Below are 17,108 nucleotides of genomic sequence, written 5' to 3'. Positions count from 1 at the left end.
ACGATGGAGGCTGCGTATGTATGTATCCAAAATGTAACTAACACATCCATCCGCTAGAGTTAACTTATGCGATTTGAACAAATCTTGTCATTGATCTACTTTCGTGCCAACGTTCTTATCCAAAATCTCCACGAATAATTCTCTATCACCCCTTCGTAAATTTTACGGACGCCATCACGAGTTGGTTGACCGTTATGAAATAACAGTACCGTAATAACAGTTTCACAAATGATATCGGATATGTTCCTTACGTCGTAACTACAATCCACTTCCCTTTCATAAATGTGACCTACCGAATTATACTTTTTACCGGATTTGATATCTTATAAGCAATACGACGGGTGCCACATATGGAGCAGGATCTGCTTACCCTTCTGGAGCACCTGAGATCACCCTAGTTTTTGGTGGGGTTCGTGTTGTTTATTCTTTAGTTTTCTATGTTGTGTCGGGTGTACTATTGTTTGTCTGTTTGTTCTTTTCATTTTTAGCCATGGCGTTGTCAGTTTATTTTCGATTTATGAGTTTGACTGTTCCTCTGGTATCTTTCGTCCCTCTCTCTACTCCCAAGTGTAAGTTGTGTTGTGGTCAATGGTGAAAAAAATCAGTCGCTCGACATCAGCCTAAGTGTGGTAATGGGATCTCAAATGTTGATTGAGATGCATGTCTGGTGTATATAAGTGACCGTACTTCTGTCTCGTTTTACAACCGTATTATATCAAGTATACTCATAATAAACAATAGTAAATGAGAAGGATAATTTGTGCGTTACCTAAACCATTTGGAATTGGTACTGCATATCATTTGGCTGTTTGTGGTGTTCGTGTTGCTGGATATATTGTTTTTGGTGTCAACGTTTTATAAATTATTGTTGGTCGGGCTTTTTTCTTTTCTTTTCCATGATATTGTCTGTACTTTTTCAATTCATAAATCTTTGTTTCCTTAGGTATCCTTATATATTTTGATTCTTTAGTGTTAAATCGACTTTTCTGAGTTAGGTAGGCGGAAGAGGTTACCATAAAACATACATTGTCTGTGTACATTTAAAATGTTGACTCAGCAAACATTTAATAGCCAAAAGGTGCATCTACATTTTTTGTACTACAGATTTGCACCAATGCGAATGAATGGGTCTTAACATTTCACAGAAGATGAAAGGAAATGTAATCCTACGCAAAAAAAATAGGTCAAGTTTTAACAAGAAATGTTATGTTAAATCTAATGCTTTATGAACATGTGTTGCATGCATGGTTAGTGCACAAATTAAGCACTTAACCCAGTGGTTAATTCTTTTTATAACTTGTCAGTCTCTTAGTATTTGTGTTTTTATATTAAGATTAAATGATAGTTCAGACGATCTACGTTTTGTGGTAAAAACGTATGTTTTATATCATTACTTTCATTTAACGTACGATAATTGCACAAACCGCAAAGTACATTTTATGGACATGATGTTCACTGTAGCAAATCCAGGGATACTAGACACCACACATGGATATGAGTTGCCACAAATGGACATGAGATGCTGCAAATGGACATGACATGCCGCAAATGGATTTGATATCCGGATAAACACTTTATTTAATACTTTATCTTTTTTTTTTTCATTTTGGAACAACTATTTTGGAAAACGTTAAATATTTCAAACTAAAACATATGTTTATTATTCTTTCCTATCTAACTCGGAACCATACAGTAGGAGTTAGTACTTCAATAATTGCTCACGTTTACGCGAGGTAAAACTAAGGTGCATCACATTAATAGTTATCAAAGGTACCAGGACTATAATTTTATACGTCAGACGCGCGTTTCGTCTAAATAAGACTCATCAGTGACGATCAGATCAAAATATTTGTAAAGCCATAAAAGTACAAAGTTGAAGAGCATTGAGGACCCAAAATTCCAAAATATTTTGCTAAATACGGCTAAGGTAATCTATTCCTGGGATAAGAAAATTTATTACCAACAGCTCAGTTTTTGAAATTTCATTCCCTAACGATCCTTTTCTGCATCCCCTTCTTTTCGACAAAAGTCGCTGATGCGGGACACATCGTCGTCGCGTGTTGTTTCAAGCGTCGTTGGAGTCACTGACAATTGTAAAAGTTTATAATTAGGTTCACTTACGGTAAGTCAATGATATTTGGTATGCAAGTGTATTATGAGCTTTATATATCATTCTAATGGACATAATGGTGTCCCCCTCAGTCAAGGTCCATTATCCAGTACACATTGTTAACATTTGCGAATGAAACTTAACACACAGAAGAGAAATATCTCTATATATCAATATATATCTTGTTTTTATCTGAGCTTTGAGTCATTTTGTGGTAACGCAAAATATATTTTCGTCATCAAAAACTTAAATGGTAAAACTTATCTTGACCATAGGGTAATTTACTGGTTTATTGTTGGTTTTTTTTACAAACATTCTACGTCTAAACCAAGTAATCACAAAGCACAATGAAATGATCAAAGTCATGACATGACGTCTGTCGTGGTTAGTTTCATCTGATCAACTTTTAAAAACCTATCTTCTGACACAAAAAAAGTACATGAACATAATGATTTTGATGTTAAACTTCTTGTATGATTATAGTAGACAACAATTTGATACAAAAATAGATCAACAAAAAAGATTTCCTCCTCTTTATATCCGCATTAGATTTTCGCTGTAGCGAAATATGGTGTATGTTGGAAGTATGACTTTGTAACGAAACAGAGAAAGCACCAAGTAGCTGCTAGTTGCTATAACTAGCGCTTTAATTCCATTTTTGAATAAAATATATTCTTGAAAGTACCATGTGTTTGTTTTAATAATAGTTATGCGTTGTTGGAAAACTAGCTGTTAGAAATCTTTCAAAATTAACTTCAAAATTAACTCCACATGGTCATGACGTGCCCACAACACCAACATTTAATATTATTTTGAAAGGTATTCTCATTTTTTTCTTATTTGTTTGTTTTGTGTTTTGCATTCTATTTTGATGTGCACGTGCTACGGTGTTATTAATTTAAGCCCCAGTCACATTGTCACGTTTCAAAAACTATGTTTTGAAAGCGTAGCAAAACGGGAATATATACGTAACGAAACGTATCAAAACTTAGTGATCCTTTGTTCAAAACGGGACCTGCCCCGTATGTTTTAAAAATTCAACAACAAACGTAGAGAAAATTGAAACGAAGTAGAAACAAACTTAGCGGAACATAACAAAACGTGCTTACTACGTATCAAAACGTATAAATGCGTGGTGGAAACGTGGGTCTACACATACTAATACGTAGCAAAACGTGAGAAGAACGTAGCACAAACCTAGTAAAACCTAGCTTTCAAAATATCGAGACATTTTTATTCAAAACGTAGTTGAGACGTAGCATTTTAAAACGGAATAAAATGTGACAGTGTGACTGGGGCTTTACATAAAAATGGAATAATTGATGGTTTGCTTAAAATATAGATAACATAAGTCGAAAAGAAGATATACAGAAATTGTTGTTACTAATCCACAATTTTGTTGTGATTTGATATTGTTTTTCTGAATTATCTTTTAATATATACAATTTCAAACTACATATATTGCTAACTACTTAAAAAGTTAAAGTCGTCGATAAAGCACGAAACATATACTAAAGCAAGTTTATTGATAACCTAACATGTCTTTAACATGAGGTAAAAAAACGAACAAACGGAAACGTATGTCCATATCTTTTATAGTGATTTATAAACCTGCTTTTTGCAGCTGCATCAATCACATTTTATTTTGTGATCTATTTATATAAAAATGTTATGTAATGCATCAAGCAGGTTAGTTTTGCAGAGGTGCGGCATGGGGGTATTGCACAATGTTTTACTGTGATTAAGTATAAACCCGGTTCGTGAAGAGATACATGTAGCATGTGTAAGGTTCAATAATATTGATTGAAGACAATTTGTACACATCGAGGCGTAGCCGAGAGTAAAGTATACAATTTTCAAAGGTAAAATAAGGATGGTGCACATTTCACCCTTACATTAACGACCTCGGTGAAGACTGTTAAATGGTTAAGATGAAACAAGATTTATTACAACATGTAGGCGTTTTATCATCATTCAAGTACACTGATAGCTCATGTAGGTTACAAGATAAACAGTTTACAGAATTTGTATTTTTCAAAACCGATATAAGTGCATCCGGCACGTGTTTTTGGTCATATTGTAGGTATCAGACGAACGGATTGGTGAACCATTTGTATTGTACCATTTGAGCATCAAATCAAAAGAGAGCTAGCTTACTTAAAACAGTAATTATAGCATTTGCCAAATTGAGTTGTAATCTTAGAGTTTGAATGAAGAAGCATTGGAATACTTGTTATATGATCTTATATGCATTGGTAGTTGTGAGGCCCCTCATGGGGGGTCCTAGTAATCACATAATCACCATTTTTTGCCAATATAATCACATAATCATTAAATATTTGCTTTTCTTTAGTAATCAAATAATCATAAACTAAAAATACAGTCCTAGGTAATCAAATAATCATGAAATATTTGGCTTAATAATCAAATAATCATTAAAAAAACGGCCAAGTAATCACATAATCAAAAACCCCATGAGGGCCCTCAGTTGTGTACGAAATATTTTGTCGACTAAGCAGCCAGCAAACGTAAATCAGGCAACCAATTGCAGAATGATTTGGGTACTGTGCGAAAATATCTTCCAACATTTATTTTTAATAATACGAAATATACCTGGTAGTTTAATAAGACGAAAATTGCATAATATCTTGGCTGTCAATAATAATCAGAGCATACTTTTGTAAAATGTCCATTGTAAGTTCTGTTGTTCAGAAATAAAAAGTACAAAATTTTTTGCATTTTTCCTATTTTCATAGAGTACATCCTTATTGTCTAAAAATAAGAATATGTATACATAAAAGATTGCTTTAACTTCACTATCTTAGTTAACATTGAGGGGTAATTGAGGTATGCGCCAACTGTGGGTTCTACATCTATAATTCTATACGATTAAATAACATTTACTTTTTTCTAGACTAGTCAGTAAGAAAATTACACAAATTACACCTCAGTGCTTATGTATAAGTATAATAATTAGGACTTCTCGACTAAAAATATAGCATAAAAATGTGTATAAAGAAAATGCATATAACAGTCATGGTTAACTTACATTTTCTTGCAATAAAATACAAACCAGTATTTAAAGCCTAAACCAAGTTTATGATAGCAAAGCTTACTATGCGCAGCTTCTGTAAGGTCTGCGGCTTTTAATAAATAAATAGATACATAAAAAAATCCTAGCTAGACAATTGACGCAAACTCGTGATGGGAGATTATCAAACTTTCCCTTTAAATTTTAAATCGGAAGTCATCTTACTAAATCATTTGAATTTGAATAGGGATCGTGATTCATTTCCTCTGTATCTATTTATAGTGCTGATCTAAACCCGAAATCACTTTTTGTTAAGCCACCGCAAAATTTTCGATCATGTAAAACTAACCTTTTATTACCTAAAAGCAACTGAAAGGTGATGTTTAAGACAAACTGACATAAACTTCAAGCTGTGCATGCATGTTCAAAAAACTAATAAAGTTTTCAAACATATTTTTGTTCGATTTTACAATGTTTTGCCTTGGTTGCACTTTTAATTCTTTATATAAACTTCAAATCATCAAATCTAAAATAATTATCATAGTTTACATGCATATATAATTTTCCCAAAGCAAAACAAAATGTGCATTGCAATTTTATATCATTCATATTAATTCTTTTTGATGGTATATAACTTCGTCATGTATTTGTTTATTTTTTTTCGTTCATTTTTATCCAAAAACGAGAATCAACGGAACATTTTCCTTGTGTGAATTACTTTTAAAATTGTAAAAATTAAATAAATTAAAAATAAAAATAAAAATCTGCAATAAAACAAATTTCTTTTTTAAGTTTTATTTGTTTTAAACGAACAAATTTTTTTTTAGAATGATATGAGGGTTTGATCTCTACTTGTTCTTCTTTTGAAGTTTGAAAAACGATGCATTTTATTTTTATTTTTTATTTAAATTTTCATACAATTTGTCATTGTTTTGAGGTCATTAGTTTGACCACAATGAAGATATAAAATTAATTAGAACTTTTTGGAGCTTACCTTTTTGACTCTCCCAATTACAGTAGAAAAAGTGCAGCGAGACTGAACCAACTTTTACCTGTATCAAGTGAACCGACAGGTAATAATTCTTCTCCACCTGTCATTAAGACAGTTAACTTAACAATCGAAAAACCACATAATTATTTAAAAAGGTAAAAATCTGTTACTAAGTTGAAATTGACATAATATGAATACGTCATTTGATTGGTTTTTAAATAGATCGATGTCATGTTTATTGAAATTGATGTGCAAATATTTGTTGTGATTGAAATTTATGGACACAAATTATTGTAATTAAAATTTATGGGCAATAATGATAAATGAATCGATAATGTATCCTAAGTAATTGTTTAAATGAAAAAATATTTGGCCTAATATAATAATTAGTAATTAGATATTAACACTTTTATGGGTCAAACAAAAAACACAAAATTAAAACAATTTAGAACTCTAAGTATACGTTGAAAAAATCATGTTTGTTATAATGAAAATGTTGATGAACACGGACCTCATTTTCGCAACTGTAATTGAAAGTTGATTACTTGCGTTAAGTATATACTGCAAACGTTGCCTATTTTGGAAACCTACGCCCCACCGCTTTTTTTTCAAATACTAGATCCACATCTGTTTGCTTGCTTATGAGTACAAGTAAACAGTATTCTAAAAATATTTAGATACTAAATATATAATATAATCTGTATTGCAAATTACACCCATAAGGGTCAAGCAAAACACACAAACAATTATACAATTAAATGCATTGAAATCGGTTCACTCTTTAGAAAAACTATTTTGTGTAATTGGCAAAAATATGATTTTATACTAAAGAATTGAATGCTTCTTTGTTTATCGTCATTGTTGTATAAGAGCGTTGACCGAATGTCACTATAACATGCTTTAGAAAGTGCACACAAGATCAGCACTTTTACAACCCAATGAATTTTAAAAAAGAAGCATTCTATTCTTTAAACTACATTTTTATGCAACAACCAAGAAATTAAAAGTTGCATCAAGTTTTTCATTCCTTTCCTTTTTCTATGCATGTTGTAACATCGTCACGTTTAGCACGTGCATACATAGCTTTTGCACTTAATATGGAAATAAAATATGATATTGGAGTGCCTTGCAAATGTGAGCAATCAATCAAAACATACATGTAATGTAATTATTCACTCATATTTTGTTTTATATTTTGTATGTGATATATACGTCAGTTTTGTGTGAATTGGGTTTTTTTTTGCTAAAACTTTATAAAACAAAAATTTAAAAATATGAACATGACAGTTTTTATCCCTTGAGCTATCATGTATTAATAATAGGGTTCTTATCATTTCAAATACTTCATATAAAGAAAGAGGCCGCGCCGATTAAGTGTAAAAACAATTAAAACGTAAATAAAAGTCTTTACCGGAGGGTCAGATTACAGTTTTTAGTAGCCATCAGTAAACTATAAAAGTGCAGGTTTTTTTTACAATTTTTAGCCATATTGTTCAACTTGAACAAGTATTTCGCTTTGCTACTCCTGCTGTAATGAACTCGGCAATCATACCACATCTTCTTTTTTTTTTCGTTATATTTGTCCAAATCTTAAAATTTTAGAGTACTCAGTCAAACACGACTGATGCAGGTTTAGCCTGGGATTCTGGCTCACTGCTCGACAGTATATCTGAAATTGTTTGATTTCTATAAAACCTGAATTCCTTTAAACTCAACATCTCCGTTGATTGGTTTGATTGCTTAACATTTCTATATATACGAATGGTGGATTTATCTTTTATTGCTAAACGTCTAGTTTCTAATATTCCACGGGGCCTCGGTGGTTAAGTGGTAATGTAGAGACATGTAAACACTGATGGTGTTAGTTCTAACCTAGCAGGTGGCAGAGGTGTTCGACTCCAATCTTTATTGACTAGGGTCGTCGATGGTCAATGATTCACTCTGGACGATCAAACTTCATCCAAAATAAAAACTGGCCAATAGTGCTTAAAGTGGCGCTAAACACAAACGTCCAAACAATCAATCAAATATATGTATGCATATTCAGGACATTAAAAAAACCCAACACAAACAAATTAAAGCAACAAAAAAAAGAGGGAATAATTGCAAATATAACATAATAGAAAAAAAATTCTGTTCTTTAAATTCTGTGATAAAAATCCAAATTAAAAACAAACAAAAATGGTTTCAAAGTTTCTGTTATGTTTAAACTTCAGTCTATGCTGACTGACCCCGAAATTAATAATGTCTGAATGAATCTTATTTAAAAAAAAAAAAAAAAAGCTAACTTATATATACATACGTCATTAAGTTTTTTTTTTAAATAACACACAATTTATATGTTGTATTGGTTTTTGCTATAGTTAAACGTTTAGTGGCAAACATATTTTAAGCAGAGGATAAGGGGCATACATTTTTGGAAAAATCATCTGTTCATATGCAATGGAGAAATCTAAAAGAAACGGATTGTCACTTTTATTACTGTTCACCATCAAACTCCGAAACAGTGGTGACGTTGCTTCGTTAAAGTCAACGTAGCGTAGTAAAGAGGACGTAACCGTTGTTTCGGAGTTCGGTTCACCACCTCACTGGGCAACACATCACCGCTACTAAAGAACGGTCCAATCACAGGGTCTAGCTAGTCCTTTGGTTCTTTTCATGTTTTCTCAAATCTTTGCTAATTTGATTTTTAAATTTTTAGGAAAGCCAGGTCAACTGAAGGGACAGTATTTGTTAAAAAGGCTCCAACAGATGCTATTTCACCAAATTGACGATTTTTACCATTCATTGTATGAAATACCAAATTAAACATGTACCTCTTCGTTTTTTTCTACTTTTAAATCATGTCAAAACAGCTTAAGTTTATATCGCAGGGTCAAGGTGGTATGATTTACAGTGACAATTTTTCACGTCTGCTTTTCTCATCATACATTTTGTTTATTGTGTAAGAAAGTATTAACTTTTAAGGTATTAATGTCATCAACCTTACAATAAAACATGTGTTATTGTCAAGTTAAACAAGTTTTGGACATGCAAGGTGTGGGTAGAGTGTTATGTGTGTCACATAAACATGATTTAGATTAAAGTGTGTATGTTAGGTCACGAGGTTAAACAGATGGAACTAAAGTTGAAAAAAAAATGTTTGTGTTAAGCAATGTCGAGCGCCTCTTCAACGTTTATATTCGATTTTTTATTATCAAATTATAAGGCCTTGATCATCACTGCAGAGATGTACTTAATTGTCGAAAAGTGCATCTGGTGCAGTTAAATTTGTACCATTAATGTATCCTATATAATAAGATGTGGTATTATTGCCAACGAGATAATTCTTCACTAGAGAAAATCGATAAAAACCACAAATTTCAGAGAAAATAATATTACGCGCAGTACAGATCTGCGAGTACCCGGAAAGTTATTTCAAAGCCAATACACCAACTATTAAAACATGTATATATGTATAAAAGACTTGTGTCTGTAAGTTGTGTTACCATAGTATATAAAAAAAAATTTAGCAAATTTTTCAATTTTTACCTCAACGTTGTTTTGTTTATCAGCTCATAGACATAATTTAGCCATGTGACCGTAACGTCATCAACGTTTTTTTTCATGGTTTATTTCGATTTAAACAATTAAATTAATAGAAATATCTGTAATATTGTTTCTGTCTATTCGTAATAACATTTAAAATGTGGTGCACACGCGGGTTATTCAGTGTGCACCACATTTTTATGTTATTTCTCCATAGACAGAAAAAATATTACAGCCATTCCTTAAATAAATTTACGTATTTTATACTATGATATTTAACGAAAGGCACGTTCTTTTTTCTTCTAAAGATATATAGCTAGACTATTGTCTTGTATAAAATTAATTTATCAACATTCAAAAGGGTAAAACCTAAGAAAGCTGTTTTAGGTTACACACATATTGTAGTCATGAGTTCTGCATTTTGACAGTAAAAGAATGGACCTTCGTTAAAGCGTTTATTGGTGTGGGATATATTTATACGCAAACACGCCCGGTTGGAATGGAGATGTTATTAAATGCTCTGCCTCGTGTAGGAGTCGTGCCACACTATAAACACTTGAAATAACTCTTTCAGAAGTTTTTGGATGACCAGTTACATACATGTCGCATTGCAATCTCACACATTCCTATTTTCCAGGGGCAGTCTTTTGTCCCTGTCCTATTTGGTTGGCCGTATTTCAGAATCAACCGATTGATTTCTATCGATTTTTTTGATTTTCCTGATTATGAACATAAATCTCTATAATTACGATATTTACCATTTGAGTTCGTTTAAATATGTTAATGAGTAAGGCGTGGTGTATATGTTTTGTAACATTATTCAAGACTGCAGAATGGCCTGTCGATTTTTTTATCCAATAAAATATCAGTGGGACTGAGTGTCGTTCTAGCGCTACTTAGCGTGCAATCCAGAAAATTGAGCCGGTTCATTCAGTGCTTACATGTCGTTAAAATAAATTAATTCTATAGACTAGGTAATCTCCTTTTTTATTTGAAAAAAGATAAAAGATAAGGGGAATACGGCACACCAGACATAAAAAAAAATTCTGAAGTGACCGACTCGGGCTCCTGTAGGGCACATACCATTTGATTTTCTGGGGGCCTGGAAATTTTTTAGAACAAAATATTCCGACTCTGATATCACATAAAATATTCTTTAAAAAAAAGATTTTCCTCGACAAAATTTTATTGGAATTTTTTTATTGCATTTTTTTGCAAAAATAATCCGGCTCAGGTACAACAACAAAATCCCCCCGAAAAGTAAAAGCTTGTTTGGAAGTTAGTGACGGAATACCCAGAAAGTAGAAATCCTATTTGTAAAACAAACGAAATCCTTGTCCTCGTGCATTCACTAAACTGTCAATTACATGGAGGGGTAACAGAGAGGCGGAGTAAAAATACCAGATTAAGGTGGTACCCAACACTTTCATTAAAATTATTGGCTCGTTTAATTTCCATAAAATTTGGACAAAGTATTCTACTTTGACCCTTTAACCAAAATATAATAATTTCAAAAATTTTGAACCAACCAATTTACCAGAAAAAATACACTGGTTATATAACAGTTTGACAAACACCAATTTTGATCATTGAGAATCTTAATATTCCCTTTACAACACTATGTAATTAAAACATTTAGCTGATTTTACAGAGTTATCTCCCTGTAGTGTTAGGTACCACCTTAAACCATAGTCTAAGCTCCGCCTATCTTGCAATTACAAAGTATGTCATGATTTTTTTTAATGGAATACCATATCAATCCTTATATTAAACCATGGTTTTTCAGAAACCGTACTATTAAGCAGATTAACCAGACTCAAGCTAGCGACCAATTCTATCGACCAATCAAGCTAGCGACCAATTCCATCGACCACTTAAGATAACACTGAGCATAAACACGTAACAGAACCATTTCGAGATACGTCTGAAAATAAGAAAATGGCATTGTACTACAACGTTCTACTAATATTTAATACGTGATGTATCGCTTTTGATATTAATTTTGAATTCCAACAAATAAACATGAGTAGCGTCTTTGCTTGCTGGAGTCTAATAATCTAAATCAGTTATTCAGTTTTTGAAGAATTTACATTACATGGTATGATACATTAATTTCAAATCGAGATTTATGTTTTAACTAGATATACTGTTTCCAGATTAGATATCTAAAAAAAAACCCTTATGGTCCAAATACCTCATATGGTCCGGCCCGTTGATAATAAAACGAATATAATACTGATATGGTCCAATCATACGCGTACGGTCAGACCATATGAGTATACGCATATGGTCATGACCGCACGCATATGGTCCAAATATTGATATGATTCGGAACATATTCGTAAGTATTGTAAAACAGAATAAAAAAATTTAAGTACAGCCGTTCAAATGTCAACTTACGGTGAGATAAATAAAATGCTTAAGTGAACAAGGAACTAGAATAATCATGTAAGGGTTTCTATATCCTCGGCATCAAGTTGTCAAATATCTAGTATTTCCTCAAAACCATATAGGTTTGAGGGGAGTGGTTCTCGAAACAGTATATAGGATATAGTCCAAGGCACTTCAGATAATACTGAAAGCAGTAAAACAAATAAAAATGTAATAAGAAAGAAAAAACAAAATTTATTCAATGAATTTCATGAATAAAAGGGTCTGGGACAAGCTTTCAATCCCACTAGGTGTGGGTAAAAACTTTGCCGTAGGGAACTGTACAGAAAGAGTGAAAAAATTAGCCCATACCCATTACTGTATAGGTACCTCAGACTTTGGATGGACAGTGAAGTCTTCAGGTGCACTTTCCCACCCAGGAATTGATACGAAATGAAGATATGGATAAAAGCTATCAATTTAACCACCTGCGGTCAAGAACTTTGCCGTAGGGGGGTGGCAGTAAAGCCACTGCTGCCACCACCCTTAATGGACAAAAATGAGAAATTGGGTATTGGGTTGTCAGCTTCTGGTGCACTTTCCCACCCGGACATTTTCATCAATAAAAGGGTCTGGGACAAGCTTTCAATCCCACTAGGTGTGGGTAAAAACTTGGCCGTAGGGAACTGTACAGAAAGAGTGAAAAAATTAGCCCATACCCATTACTGTATAGGTACATCAGACTTTGGATGGACAGTGAAGTCTTCAGGTGCACTTTCCCATTCAGGAATTGATACGAGTTGAAGATATGGATAAAAGCTTTCAATCTAACCCAGGTGGGAAAGTGCACCGGAAGCTGACAACCACATACTCAATTTCTCATTTTGGTCTATTATGGGTGGTGGCAGCAGTTGCGTTACTCCCATCCCCCTACGGCAAAGTTATTGACCGCAGGTGGTTAGATTGAAAGCTATTATCCATATCTTCAACTCGTATCAATCCCTGGGTGGGAAAGTGCACCTGAAGACTTCACTGGCCATCCAAAGTCTGAGGTACCTATACAGTTATGGGTATGGGCTCATTTTTCAGTCTTTCTGTACAGTTCCCTACGGCAAAGTTTTTTCCCACACCTAGTGGGATTAAAAGCTTGTCCCAGACCCTTTTATTCATGAAAATGTCCAGGTGGGAAAGTGCACCGGAAGCTGACAACCACATACTCAATTTCTCATTTTGGTCTATTATGGGTGGTGGCAGCAGTTGCGTTACTCCCATCCCCCTACGGCAAAGTTATTGACCGCAGGTGGTTAGATTGAAAGCTATTATCCATATCTTCAACTCGTATCAATCCCTGGGTGGGAAAGTGCACCTGAAGACTTCACTGGCCATCCAAAGTCTGAGGTACCTATACAGTTATGGGTATGGGCTCATTTTTCAGTCTTTCTGTACAGTTCCCTACGGCAAAGTTTTTTCCCCACACGTGGCGATGTCGTTTCTTTCGTGTCCAACGTACATTCTTTCGGCAAGCCTCACAAGCTCCATATGGTAAAGTTCGCCACCGGACATGGCTCAAATGAAAGGTAATAAATCAGAGCAGGGCCCACTGAAATGATATTTTGGGGGTTAAAACCTTCTGGGAATTGAATCCCACCTATACTTTCTCAATAACATCCAAATATTAAAAAGAATTCCTTGGCTCTGACTCCAAATATGAACAATTTTAGGGGTCCTGAAATCTTTTGAAAACTTCCGATGTGCTATTTTTTAACCTTTTCTAATTGACCGGACCAAATCACTACTTTACTTTAAAATACATGACCCATTTGTTTTTACAGTGTGCTTTAATCCCCCTTACTTGCTATTTGAGGCATAAAACATGAAGAATACATTTTGAAGCGATATGGAAAAAATGGCAAGTAACACACTGTCCACACTAAGGACTATATTCATCAAAGGACGATAACTGTGTACCTGTGTACTCGGACCATTTGAGGATGAGGAATGTATAGAAAGCCAGTATATAGTAATTCTTTCGAACATAAGATATTTCTTATTTCGTTTATTTGAAAGCTTATCCATTGTACTCAGGAACGAGTTTAAGTCAACTCACATTAAATAGTTATTCTATGCTACGCCTACAACAGTAGAGACCGTAATGTTATCTGATCTGTAGGTTTGTTCGTTCGTTCTTTTTTTTCGTGTATCCATCCATTTATACTGTATTAGATTGAATCTTAGACGACATTGTAGTCAGATCAAGTTGAAACTAGGTACACATGTTTATTAAAATATGTTCTTTTTAAAATTATTTACGGTTCTCTGAATATGGAAAATAATTATGCGAGCAAATCATCATAGGCAAACACTGTTGTTGTTTTTTTACTAATTCAATTCGTTTACTTTTTATTCTCATTTCTTATCCGTAAATTACTCGTATATAACTATTATGTGATCGGGGGATATACGATCCGTTTTTAATAGTTTATTTGCAATCCTTGATTTTTGTTTACCATCTCTGTTAAGAGTTTGGAAAACCGAGAAAACGTAAAGAAGACCTCAAAATATAGTATATGCCCTTCTCTATAGAGTAAAATACGTGAAGGAGCGCACTTTCCATTCTATAAATACATATATAATAACATAAAGTATGTGTTTAAGTAGGGGAATAAAAATCGATGCAGACATTTATCAAGCAAACTAGTCAGTACATTAGGCTACAGACGACATTGTTGTTGTAGTGTCCCTTCTGACTTGATATGATGGATATCTCTAGTTATTTATAGGTTAAAAAGCAATATAAACCGTATTGGTAGCTATATTTTATTTTTAACAGAACGTTGTTTCATTATGTTGTTTTGTGGTTTTCTCTTATACCACATTATGATTCTTTGACAAGTTGATTCTCATTGTGTTCTTCAGTGGTCGCTAGAATTGGTCGCTAGCTTGATTGGTCGCTAGGATTGGTCGCTAGCTTGAGTCTGGTAGCAGATTATCAGGTGAAAACTTGAAAGGAAAAATGCCGTATTATGTTACAATAATCAATAAATCTTATAGTTAACGATTTATTACCTTCTTATTACCTTCTTGTCAATAAGGAATATAATTTTTTTTTATCAGATCAAAGAATAAAATTTGTTTAATTTTCTTATCGGGTAATATATAACAGAATTATTTTTTTACTACGACGTGACAAAGCCAATTTATAATGCGTCCTGTATATACTTGTATCTGTATAAAAAGTGAAAGAAAAGTGTAGGTGTATAAAGAATAGATGATCAGGATTTTTACAAATTGATATCATAAAATTCAGTTGCGAGCCACAATGTGAACTTTTTTCCAGTGACAGTAGAGAACGAGCAAATAACTTCATATTGTGTCGAGCGAATGTAGCGAACGGTCAAATAACATAAAACAATTTACGACTGTGTCACATCTATTTCTCGTGTTTTTTCTTGCAATTTTCCTCTCAAACGTAAGCTTGAGAACATGCACGATGCGCATTCGTCTCAACTCGGCCGATTCCGTACCCTCATCTGAGGATTGCCGAATGGCACGATGCGATGACACTGATAAAAAAATTCATTCAGACTTTTTGACACCGCTGGTAAGTTCTGATCACGTCTCAAAGCCGTCATACGAAAACTATGGAGTGAGTGAGTCACTGGGATGGTGATACATATATACACGTAGATATTGTGCGTTCTACTTCTCAACGCAGCAACTCCTGATACTGTAAGAGAAAAATATTTATGATATTAAAGTTTGCACACTTGAATAGCATAATTATCAAACAACAATAAACTTCAGTCTTGGTTTGAAAATCAAATTAAGTGAGAGGGTTAGCGCTATAAAACCAGGTTTAATCCGCCATTTTCTACATTTGAAAATGCCTGTACCAAGTCAGGAATATGACAGTTCTTGTCCATTCGTTTTTGATGCGTTTTGTTATTTGATTTTGCCATGTGATTATGGACTTTCCGAATTGATTTTCCTCTAAGTTCAGTATTTTTATGATTTTACTTTTTAAAATTAACATAAAATGAACATTAAATCAAGAAACACTGATAATGATCTAAAACATGACTTTTTAGATTTCACATCAATTATCAGCATCAATTAGATTGATACATTCATCAAAACTCAGAAACAGTGTTAACGTTGTTACGCAAAACTTTCAGTCGGTGTAATGTGGCAAAGATGAAAATATCGCTGTCTGAGTTTGATACCGTATCTACGGGGCGCCGAATGGGACTCTTGTGGTTTTGTACAAAATTCAATTCTGTCATAACAAAATCATTTTTGTCTTACAAAACTATGTGCTACAGACTTGTTTTGTGAGAACTTCAATTTTGTGATGACAAAATTCATTTGTGTAGACAAAATTCATTTTTGTCATGACAAAATTCATTTTTGTAGACAAAATTCATATTTGTCATGACAAAAGTCAATTTTGTCTAAAAGGTATGCAAATATAAACATATTTGCATACAAAATTGACTTTTGTTACCTGATATGGAAATTAAATCACAAAAGTCAATTGTGTGAGGTAAGATTCAATTTTGTGAGACAAAATTAACTTTTGTGAGACAAAATTGACTTTTGTGAGACAAAATTGACTTTTGTGAGACAAAATTCAATTTTGTCAATTTTGTTGCGACAAAAGTCAATTTTGTTAATTTTGTTGAGACAAAAGTCAATTCTGTCAATTTTGTTGAGACAAAAGTCAATTTTGTTAATTTTGTTGAGACAAAAGTCAATTTTGTTAATTTTGTTGAGACAAAAGTCAATTTTGTCAATTTTGTTGAGACAAAAGTCAATTTTGTGACGACAAAATTCATTTTTGTGACGACAAAATTCAATTTTGTAACAACAAAATTGACTTTTATGTGACAAAATTGACTTTCGTGAGACAAAAATCAATTTTGTTGAGACAAAATTCAATTTTGTTGAGACAAAATTCAATTTTGTTGAGACAAAATTCAATTTGGCAATTTTGTTGAGACAAAAGTCAATTTTGTCAATTTTGTTGAGACAAAAGTCAATTTTGTCAATTTTGTTGAGACAAAAGTCAATTTTGTCTC

At 33.1% G+C, this 17,108-nt stretch overlaps 1 protein-coding gene across 1 annotated transcript in view; it reads right to left on the bottom strand.

The window, feature by feature from the left end:
• The window catches only part of LOC139486187 (prestin-like), a 42,137-nt gene extending 35,885 nt beyond the window's left edge, over nucleotides 1-6,252 (bottom strand). The window contains exon 1 of the mRNA XM_071270976.1: nucleotides 6,136-6,252. The gene's annotated coding sequence lies outside the window, so the exon portion shown is untranslated. The remainder of the gene's footprint in view (nucleotides 1-6,135) is intronic.
• Between the last annotated feature and the right edge of the window lie 10,856 nt (nucleotides 6,253-17,108).

Source organism: Mytilus edulis, chromosome 8 (assembly GCF_963676685.1).
Source record: "Mytilus edulis chromosome 8, xbMytEdul2.2, whole genome shotgun sequence".
NCBI classification, from domain to species: domain Eukaryota; kingdom Metazoa; phylum Mollusca; class Bivalvia; order Mytilida; family Mytilidae; genus Mytilus; species Mytilus edulis.
This window is presented reverse-complemented; position numbering and strand designations above follow the sequence as displayed.